Below are 8,463 nucleotides of genomic sequence, written 5' to 3'. Positions count from 1 at the left end.
GGCAGCATCTCTAAAGGAAATTGCATTAACTTATGTTTGTCTAGGGGCCTCGAAGCAAACCTTTTTTTATCTGGTAAGTCGTATCTGAATCAAGGTGTGCTCGTGCATTTAAAAGTTTTGCAATTGATCATTGGGTTGAGTACCTATCGTAGATTGGGAACTTTCCCCATGTCTTTCTTTGCCTTTCAGCCAAGAGAGGAGGCACGAAGTATTTTGACATATGTGCCACACACATACCGTTTTGCTTATGAGAAGGAGGGTACGAAAAAGGCCTACTCAAATCTACCTTTCAAGCTGGGTCTATACAAGGTACATGCAAGAAATAACCGTAAAGGAAAAACTCACAAGACCAACTGTCTACGTTCCAGACCATTATTATGAGTAAGGTCTCTGGATCCACGAGGGGAAGGATCAAGCCTGATAGGTTCACCATTGCTCCCCCTTTACCTCTCACAGTACTAACGCCTAGTAGGTGCTCAAAACCAACCAACCAACCAAAAACAACAACAAAACTTAAGGAATGCTTGGGCGAAGAAGCCCGAAAAGTGTTTCATGGAAGAGTTGGAGTGAAGCTGACTCTAAACTATGAGCATAGGTCAGATGGAGAAAGTCAAGGTGGGGATGTGTGTTGCGACTTGGGGAGTCAGCACGACCACTGGGGCCCTGCTGAGGGCTGTGCCTTCTCCAGGGGGATGTTGAGAACCATTTTTAATGGACTATCAAAATGCAAAGTACGCGGCGGGACATGGAGAGGACACCGAGAAAGACCCCTGGTCCCTATGTACATAACAATACCAGGCAATATGGGACACCTGGCCTTACTTAGGTGGTATAGAGCCTGACTGGGTCTTTCAGAGCAGGAAGCCACCTACCTGGCTGATCACACCAGGGTCCCTTAGTAAGGCCTGCTCCAATCATGCCCGATATTTGAATAGCCTTTTCCAGTTTACCAAGCGTCTTTTCAAACACCAGCACGTTTAATACTGACAATATCCCTGTGATGTCAGCGCAGTTAGTATCTCTGCTTTACAGATGGGGAAGTTGAGGCTCAGAGAGGTGAAATGACTTGCCCAAGCTCACTTGGCCTTCTGCTCTGACCCTGCCTATTGAAGGAGGGGCAAAGTGAGAGTTAGCAAGAATCTGATAGACCAAAGTAAGATTTCCCCACTTCTCTGTCTGTCTTATTACAGCCCAAAGGCAGTAATAGACACATGCATGATGTTTTTGCCCTGATGTTTTTGCCATACATGGTCCAAGGGTTTTATTTTTTCAATGAGAACATAGGCGTAAAAAATTGGTAAAATGCCATCAAGTTAAAACAACAAAGAGGAAACGATCTCAAAGTTTTTTAGTCAAGATCATGTTAATTTACAGTCAGAACCATTTACATCATTTTTATTCCCCTTTTAGGATCTTTGCACTCAAAGAGCTTGCAGTCTAGTTGCATAGGGAAAGCACACTCATGCTCATTGTGGCAGATCTTATGACCTGGGATGCATGGTACCAAAAAAGAGGCAACCCTTAGCTACCTTGGGGCTTTCTCTGAAGCTGAAGACGCTCACTCGGCTGTGACAGGTATGGCCTGGAGGACCAAGGTGGGAGAGTTGAAGCCTCCAAGGAGACAGGACTCCTTGGCCACAGGCCCCAGCCTCTCCTCTTTATCAGGACAACGCTCGGCACGCACTCCATGGTTCCTCAGAGGATCCCCATGGGTGTGAGGTTTATAATGCGTCCTTGGCTGCTTTTCTTTCTTCCACTGTCCACTGGGGGGCACACTGGCTTTGAGGGGGGCGGGTCAAGGGAAGGCCATTCTAGGAGACCTGGGACCATGGTGAGCTGGAGCTGCAGGTTTGGAAAAGAGCCAAAAGAGGGCTGCTTGGCTGGAGTAGAAGGTAGACTAGGGCAAGGAGATGGGTTTTATTTATTTTATTTATATATTTTTTAGGTTTTTTTAATGTTTATTTATTTTTGAGAGAGACAGAGACAGAATGCGAGTGTGCTAGGGGCAGAGAGAGAGGGAGACACAGAATCCGAAGCAGGCTCCAGGCTCCAAACCATCAGCACAGAGTCCGATGTGGGGCTCGAACCCACAGAGCTGTGAGATCATGACCCGAGCCGAAGTCAGACGCTCAACCGACTGAGCCACCCAGGCGCCTCAAAGAGATGGGTTTTAGACTGGGGGGCAGACTGGGGTGTGGCTGTGTTGGGCCTTGTGCCCAGGTGGCTTTCTTTGCTCGCGATTCTATTACAGGTGGTGACAATGCTTTTATTTGGAGTCAGGCTGCGGAGGGAATTCTTTTTCCATTGCAAACATTTTCCTGGTGAATTTTTTTTTTTCTCGTGTGTCAGTACTTTTAATGTTGTGTGCATCAAATCATAGTAACAAGATGACTATAAACAAGGTGCCGTCCCTCGATTTTCATGCACAGCCCAACAGGTTACAGTAAACCCAGTTTAGATTCCACCATCAAGTGTGGCTCTCCCATTAGTTCACCTTGTGACGGGTCATGAAGAATATCTTCAAATCCGATAGTCTCATCATTACCCCTCAAAATATCCAGTGAAAGGTGTGAGCTTGGAGGAAATGGAAGACGCTGAACCTGCTGCATTGCCTGGAATTCCGTTTGTAATTCGAGCAGAGCAAACAGACCCTGGATGATCCTCAGGGTGGAAAAATTCATTTTATCTTGGTTGAGCTGGAAATTTCTTTTCCTGATCACTCAAGAGGATGACGAGGCAAAAGTTCACTTTTCACACAAGGAAGACCTTTTCGAAGATGATCATGACTTTCCAAAGGTCCACTTGCTGAGAGTTCAGTGACTGGAATACTGTCCTTTAGCAGAGATCCAAGTCCTCTGGCATTTATCTTCAACTTGCTCTGTGAACAGCCTCTCAGCCTGGCCCCACTGCTCACTTTTTCCTGGTGAATTGTTAAGCCCAGATTTACTAGTTGGAGAATCTGATTTTTCCCTTCCTGTCCCTTCCTTCTGGCCGAGGAGCCTCCTTCCCTGTCAGGTCCCCTGTCTCAATTTCCTCCAATTTTCATCGTGTGTTAGTCCTTTCTTCATTCAGACAATGTGGACTTTCAGAAAGGATTCGGCAAAATGCCCTCTTAGTGTATTGGCATCTGTGTTTGCACCTGTGGTGCCTTCTTAAGGTAAGCGCTGAGGGCAAGGTGCCTGAGTGTTGGCAATACCTCTCAGAACATTCTAGGTGCTTGGCAATCAGTACCATTCAGGGGTTGAGTTCCAATCTCATTTCTTGAGAGGGCCAGGAGGCTCACAAGGGTCTCACAAGGATGCAACCGCCTGACATTTTTTCCTTGCTCTCCTGGGACCCAATTACTGACCTGGCTGTTGCATCATAGCTGATCCACTGGCTCACTCACCTGCTGTGATCTTGGGAAGCCCAGCACAGTAGTAGTCAAATTGTTACAGTCTATGAACTTTCTCAGTTTGGCAAACGACCCCAGGAACCTGCTTTTCCTATCAGCGTCAGTCAGCAATACTTTTGGCTAATCACCCACCCTGCACGCGTGCATAGTACTTTCTAGATTGCAAAGCACTTACATATGCATCAGCTTGCTTTCTCATCTTTAGCTAAGCAGGGTAACTATTGTTTCCATGTTATAAATAGACTTGGAAGTTGGGTGACTTTCCCAAGGTGACATAACTGGTTAGCTTTGCAGAGGGAATTGGAAACCAGGGCTAACTTACCACTAGACCCCCTGCTAAGGGAGACAGCAAGAAACATAAGACCCCTGGGGTCCAAGTGACAAATGAGTTCAACAGATGGTGTGTGATGTAAGCATCCAGTGGAGAAATTCCTCATAAGAGGTAAGGCTGAGAGACAGAAGAGAAGGTGATTGGAATCCAGCCCCTTAAAACAAAACAAAACAAAACAAAACAAAAACAAACAACACTTGTATTAGGAGTACCTTTTAGAGCGTAACAAAGTCATTTTGGACAAAAAGATAAAGACAGGAAAAAGATGAATGACTTAGCTTTTAAACAATGTAAGCAGACCTCCGAAGGACAGAGTATTAAGTACTCATTAAAATTGGCAACACTTCTCTAACTTTAAATGTCAGGAAGGACAAGCTGTGACTTTCTGCAGGAGATGGGACTCAGTTAGAAACTGGATTTGGGGGCCATGCGCCCTGGGTTCAAAAGTCTGCTCTGTGGCCTTGGGACCTTGGACAAGTCACTAAGGACTTTTGGGCTTTATTTTCCCTCTCTTTACAGGAGGATGATAATTCTAAACACAAAAGAGTGTTGTGAAAAACGGAATAGATAATATAAATTAAACTGATGGCCAGTAGGTGTTAGAAATCTGATGTCTTCCTCATTTCAAACATTTTGGCCCATGGTTGGTGAAGACATCTTGAGCTGGACATACCACATATTTGGCGCAGCGCTGCCATTTCTGTGTTCCTCTGTGCAAGGCCATTGTCTGCATTAAACACACTGCGTTCAGAGGACCGGCTTTGTAGGGCACAATGGGAATGTTTGGAACCCAAAAAGAAATGTGTTCGTTTCAAACTGTGAACAGAAAAACACCAACTCAAAAGTGGCTGCTTCATTAAATGTCTATAAAACATTGTATCAATGAGTTAACTGCTTCTAGCTCTTGTGTGACCATGTGGAAGTCCTATGTAGTGTGTGGGACGTGGGTAAATTTAAAATGTTCGATTCGATGTAGGATGAGGACACAGGAAGTCCGGCCTATAAAGGTGTTCAAGCCGGTCTGCTCCTACGGCTGGTGCAGCCACGGGGTCTTTAATGATGAGCCTGGCTCGGCAGCCAGGTGAAGCAGGGTCTGCGGATGTTAATGAGCCCTCCTGACCTGTTACCCCCCTTCAATGGGTAGATCAGAGAGCATAGGGTGAGCCAGGAACAAGATGAGGAATGGGTTGGACCTTCCTTTGTAGCGGATACTCTTTGGCTTGTCAATGATAAGGTGATTAACGAATTAAATTGGACTTACACTGGACTTTATTTTAACGTTTTAGCTGTGTTCACTTACCCCTTCCAGTTGGAGTGAGAGCCCCAGAAAAAGGAAATAAACTCTAGTTGTGTTTTGGTTCAACGAGAGGGCATTTATATTACAATCGGTGTCTTCTTATTTACTAACTGCATGCTTTACTTAGTGTGCCCTCCTTCGTTATGCCACTGCCTTCTTCTGTGGAAGTGGGTGCTGCTGGACGGGGCCAGGAGACCAGCAGCAGCAGCTGTGTGCTGCAGAGAGAAGAAGAAATACTTCTGCCAGGAGCTTGGAGCTCCCGGGAGTGGTTTTCATATCCAGCAGTTCAGTTCAGGCTTATGCCTCCCAGAATCACTGTATTAAATCATAGGTAAGTTTAAGAAGCCAGGAGAGTGACCATGAGACTCCCCACCAGATAAAAACCCCACTTGGTGCCAGTAAGGATTTAGTAGCTAGAGAAATTGGGGTGTGTGTGTGTGTGTGTGTGTGTGTGTGTGTGTGTGTAGAGGGGTGGATTCGCTCCTTTACAAAAGGAGACTTCAATTTGTAGAAGGAGCCACACTGGGCTTGCTCTATAGGGAACTCCCCTAGGCATTTCTCGTGCTCCATGATTGGTAACAATGAGATTTGCATCCATTGTTTTTTCAGGAAGTTGTTGAGCCAAGTGAGGAACACTTTCCAAGTGGGGGCAAAGGCAGAGTTGTCCGAGTTTTTTGAAAGACCACTGAACCTGAAACACAGCTTGGGAAAGTGAGACCCGAGCAAATGTGACCAGGATGTGCAATGGGAGGGCAGAGCACCTGAGCTAACTGTGAGGCTCGAAGGCAGCCAGAACAAGGTGCGCAAAGTTTACCTGGTTTGTTGAACAGGTGTCATCTCTGACATATATCACTAACCACCAAGCTGAGACAAAGGGGACTTCCTCCTTCTCATGGTGTTGCTGTTTGCACTTGATACCTGGGCGTTCTGAAGCTGGCACAGTGAGAGCAGGGATGTGGCCGTGATCCGGCTCATTGGGGCTCAGGCCCCAGTGACCTTTGGCTGCAAGCACCGTTTGACAAAGGACGAGTCCTGGCCCCCTGGGCCCCTCCTTCTGGTGTCCTCTTTCGTAAGTTAGACAGCATGGGTTTCTCCAGTGACAGGTCCTGGGGGAATATGAACTGCCTGAGTGCGCTCTGACTCTTTCTTCCAGTCGTGACATTGGGAAAGGCTATGAGAATAACTCACCCAACCCACTCTTGGTCAGAACTATAGAGAAAGAAAGAAGATCCTGAAAAATCTTGGTGTTACATATTTCTTAAAAACTTATTTATTTTTTTTAATTTACATCCAAGTTAGTTAGCATACAGTGCAACAATGATTTCAGGAGTAGATTCCTTAGTGCCCCTTACCCATTTAGCCCATCCCCCCTCCCACAACTCTCCAGCCACCCTCAGTTTGTTCTCCATATTTATGAGGCTCTTCTGTTTTGTCCCCCTCCCTGCTTTTGTATTATTTTTGCTTCCCTTCCCTTATGTTCATCTGTATTGTATCTTAAAGTCCTCATATGACTGAAGTCATAGGATATTTGTCTTTCTCTGACTGACTAATTTTGCTTAGCAGAATACCCTCCAGTTCCATCCATGTAGTTGCAAATGGCAAGATTTCATTCTTTTTGATTGCTGAGTAATACTCCATTGGATGTATATACCACATCTTCTTTATCCATTCATCTGTTGATGGACTTGGTGTTACACACTTACCTCCCTTTAATCAGATGATGAAACTCAGAACTTTGGTTCCCATAGATAATACTGAGTATCAGATTACCAAGTTTACTTTGCAGAAGATTTCACACTAAGATTCTTATTGAAAGGGAGCTCCCTTAGTGAATTTTTAAATATTTAAATTTACAAGAGTCCAATCTGCATTCAGCTTTTAGAAATATGTATGTTGACTTAAGGGAGAGACATTAGAAATAGAAGGCATTAACAGACTGCTAAATTTTTTTTAATGTATTTACAACTTTACATAAAGGATGATGAAATGTCTTGGCGTTCCGTTCCAAGTTTTGAGAAACGCATAGAGTCCTGTAATCACCATCATGATCAAGCTACAGAAGAGTTCCATCACTCCCCCAAATTCCCTTGTGCTGCCTTTTTGTCATTCGACTTCTCCCTCCACCCCTAACCCTTGACACACTTCTCTCCAGTTTTGCGTTTTCCAGAATGTCATATAAATTGTAGACTATTGTCTACCGTACGGCTGTGCTGTGCTTCCCGTATCCCCTTGCCAATTGAAGGACATTTGGATTGCTTTTAGTTTTTGGTGATTAGAAATAAAACCACTCAACACATTATTTTTACATACTCAACAGTTTTCATTTCCCTAGGGTAAATATTTTGGAACAGGATTGCTGGGGTTTGTGGTACACATATGGTTGACTTTCGAAGAAACTGTTGGATGGTTCTCTCAAAGAGCTGCATCATTTCTATCCCCACCAATTCCAGCTGCACTAAACAATATGAAATGGTTTTTGCTGTCAGTGATCATACATATCTTTAAGAACTTAAGACAAGAAAAATAGTCTGTTTATCTAGATTTTTAGAATTTCTGTGGCTCTTCATCTTTTTTTCATTTCCAAAGTTCTAGGTTTCCCTTTAATATCATTTCCCTTCACAGTCCTTTTTTTCGATGTTTATTTGTGTTTTGAAAGAGAGAGACAGAGAAGACAGAGTGCGAGTGGGGGACGGGCAGAGAGAGAGGGAGACACAGAACCCGAAACAGGCTCCAGGGTCCGAGCTGTCAGCACAGAGCCCGACGCGGGGCTCGAACTCACGGACCGCGAGATCATGACCTGAGCCAAAGTCGGAAGCTCAAATGACGGAGCCACCCAAGTGCCCCACTATCATTTCCCTTCAGTTGGAAGAACTTCCTTTAGCATTTCTTGTGGAGCAGATCCTCTGGTGACAAATTCTTAGTTTTCCTTCATTTGAAAATGTCTCTATTTTGCTTTGAGGGATATATTCAATGTACATAAAGCCTGGTTGACAATTCTTCTCTTTGAACATTTCTCTGTTCCCTTGTCTTCTGGCCTCCGTGGTTCCTAGTGAGATATCTGCAGTCATTGACTTGTGTCTCATATACACAATATGCCATTTTCTCTGGCTGTTTTCAAGATTTTTTTTTTTTTTTTAATTTTTTTTTTTTTTTCAACATTTTTAATTTTTTATTTTTGGGACAGAGAGAGACAGAGCATGAACGGGGGAGGGGTAGAGAGAGAGGGAGACACAGAATTGGAAACAGGCTCCAGGCTCCGAGCCATCAGCCCAGAGCCTGACGCGGGGCTCGAACTCACGGACCGCGAGATCGTGACCTGGCTGAAGTCGGACGCTTAACCGACTGCGCCACCCAGGCGCCCCTAGATTTTTTTTTTTTTTTTGGTATTTTGTTTTTGTCCATTTGATTATGATTTGTTGGTTTTCATCGAGTTCGTCTTCG

General features: G+C 44.7%; 1 pseudogene; it reads right to left on the bottom strand.

Annotated features, from left to right (window-relative positions):
* Positions 1-2,415: 2,415 nt before the first annotated feature.
* Positions 2,416-5,997, bottom strand: LOC131507965 (proteasome maturation protein-like; annotated as a pseudogene).
* Positions 5,998-8,463: the final 2,466 nt, after the last annotated feature.

This window comes from Neofelis nebulosa, chromosome 3, assembly GCF_028018385.1.
Source record: "Neofelis nebulosa isolate mNeoNeb1 chromosome 3, mNeoNeb1.pri, whole genome shotgun sequence".
NCBI lineage: Eukaryota > Metazoa > Chordata > Mammalia > Carnivora > Felidae > Neofelis > Neofelis nebulosa.
Note: the sequence above shows the minus strand (reverse complement) of the source record. Positions and strands in the feature narration are given on the sequence as shown.